The sequence below is a fragment of the Gekko japonicus genome, unplaced genomic scaffold (assembly GCF_001447785.1).
Source record: "Gekko japonicus isolate JY-2015 unplaced genomic scaffold, Gekko_japonicus_V1.1 scaffold3880, whole genome shotgun sequence".
Lineage (NCBI taxonomy): Eukaryota > Metazoa > Chordata > Lepidosauria > Squamata > Gekkonidae > Gekko > Gekko japonicus.
In genome coordinates, this window is record NW_015175487.1 from 89,391 (window position 1) to 92,027 (window position 2,637).

The window sequence follows — 2,637 nt, forward strand, 5'->3', positions numbered from 1 at the left end:
CCCCTCCCCACAACAGACACCCTGTGAGGTAAAAGAAGAAGAAGAGATTGGATTTATACCGGGCCCTTCACTGTCCAAAGGTGTCTCAGAGCGGCTTACAAACTCCTTTCCCTTCCCCTCCCCACAACAGACACCCTGTGAGGTGGGTGGGGTTGAGAGAGCTCTGACACAAACGGCTCTTTTTCAAGGACAGCTGTGCCGGAGCTTGTGACTGACCCAAGGTCACATCAGCGGGTGCAAGTGGAGGAGTGGGGAATCAAACCCGGTTCTCCCAGATTAGAGTCCGCACACTTAACGCACATATGCTCGTCCACACCTCATTCCTATATTTCGTGGAGTTTCAGAAATGACTGGTCACAGGTATGGGGTATACTCTCCAACCTAATACATGACAATTGGTGCATTCGTTCCCCCAACTGGAAGAAAGGGTGGGTTCTTTCTCAGTGGGCTCTAGCTATTGTTCTACAAAGGGCTACTGCACTTTGACAGTATTCACCATGGTGAGACACCCTTTTGATGTTCGGCTGTGTACCAGTTCCATGACAGCACAGTATAGTACAGCAGCTTCAGACTGATAAATATCTTTCGGCTTAATCTTTCCTAGGCAACAGCACGGAGGCACAAAAGGGGACAACTAAGTTATTTGTGAGTGTTTGAAAAGGAGGGGAGGGAGAGCACATATACATAGGTCCAATGGAGGGAATTGTTTTGCCAAATGAAATAGAAGTGAGAGAAGAGATACCGAAACCACGGGAAGCTCACCTAAGCGAATCAGTTGAAGGGTATTTTATTCAGTGACAAGTAATATGTGCTCCTGTTGGTACTGTACCTTTGCAGACCCAAACCACCACCTTGGAAACAAGTTTAGGCTCACCTTATGAACTCTCAACAGTTCCACAAGACCAGCCCAGGAAGATACATCCTGGGTGAGAAAATGAGGCGAGATGTAGCCAGACCCAAATCTTTCTTGATTTCCTGTAAGGAGAATCGGAGATCTGTGGAGGTAACTTGAGAAGTGGATCAGCATAGAAGGTGACCTCGGACTGAGATGTGGAATAAACATTCCAGCTGAAAACAGGAATCCCACCATGGAATAACAGAAAAGTCTGGAAAATGGAGAAGAAATGCAAGTGAGGAAGCCATCAGTTGTGCATTGTCAGAGATCGCATGCCTTTCTTGCAAAATCAAGATCTCATCTGGCAGTGTCTCAGGGTTGACTCAGCTGCAGAAGATGTGTCCAGGCAGCTAAAGAGGGGAGTATATAAATGATGTACCAAAGAAGAGGGGGGAGGGAGGTTTCAGTGAAGTCTGCAGTGGTTGCCAAGGAGAGAAGCGGCACAAGTATATGGCTCTACAGGGAATGGATTGACAAAACATGGGCTGATGGTGCCTGTTTTGTGCCACAAAGTCATCGGGTCACTTTGGCAATCAAAAGAAGAAGTTTTAACTTACCATCTTTTGTCCCATTTTATATAGAGGATAACATGTTCCGAGATGGGCTTTGGCAGAGGAAATTTCAGGGGGAAATTTCTTTAGAGGTCTTTTCACATGCAACGGAATGAATCCTACTTAGAGTGGAAGATGTTCTTCCAGCCTCAGGAGACATCCTCCAGGTCGAGTACACAAGTGCCGCTGAACTTGGAGAAATACGCCTTTGGCTGGAGGAAGCTTTGACCAGAGGAATGCTGGGAAACATGCCACTCTCTTGTCAATTCCTTCTTCATACAGTCTTGCAAGCAGTGTTCCCTCTAAGCTGTAGAGTCTTGTGAGCAGAAATTCTACTTTGTGAGCTACTGGCATTAAAGTTGTGAGCGAGCGATTTGGCTGCTGCATCAATTAGTTTGCTCTGCATCCCTCCTTCCTGAGCAAAGGCAAAAATGGGTGAGCTGGAGGCTAAAAAACTGTGAGCTAGCTCACACTAACTCGGCTTAGAGGGAACACTGCTTGCAAGATAAGTCAGCCAAGTGCGTTAAGGCAGACTTTTTTTAATTTAAATTTTTTATTGAATATCAACAAATATAACATACACAACAATGTGTATGTTATAAAACATATAAAAACATTTCTCATCATCATTATTATTCTTTTGAGTAAAGTTGCATTAAACCTAGTGAAAATTGAACAATACAGTAAACATTAGGAAACAATAGTGCAGGTGTATTATTTGAAAGTACAATATAATCAAGAAGAATCATTACGGGCAATTATGTTGAAATCATATAACAATAGGTGGATTACTCTATTAATCAAGTTTGTATTGGCCTTGCTTGCATGAAACCCGTGGCCAAACTGTGACTGAGCTATGTGTTATAATATGAATAATCAGAACCATTTCAAATAGTCTTTCCAAGATGGAGGTATATATTTAAGGCAGACTTCAGGGGCCCAGCACGACTGGGTCTTCTTCCAAACACAGTATGCCCTAGTTGCCAGAGACAAAAGCTTTAGACCGGCTTTTTCTGTGACATACCAGTTTATAATTTGTATTTATTCATTTATTTTATTTATTTCATTATATATTTATACCCCGCCCTCCCCGCGAGTGGGGAAGTGGAAGTAGTTGCTGTTGTTATGTTGTAGGGAAGAGTGGTCAAACATGCCTGCCCTGTAGTATTAACAGGGAGTCTGGACATCATG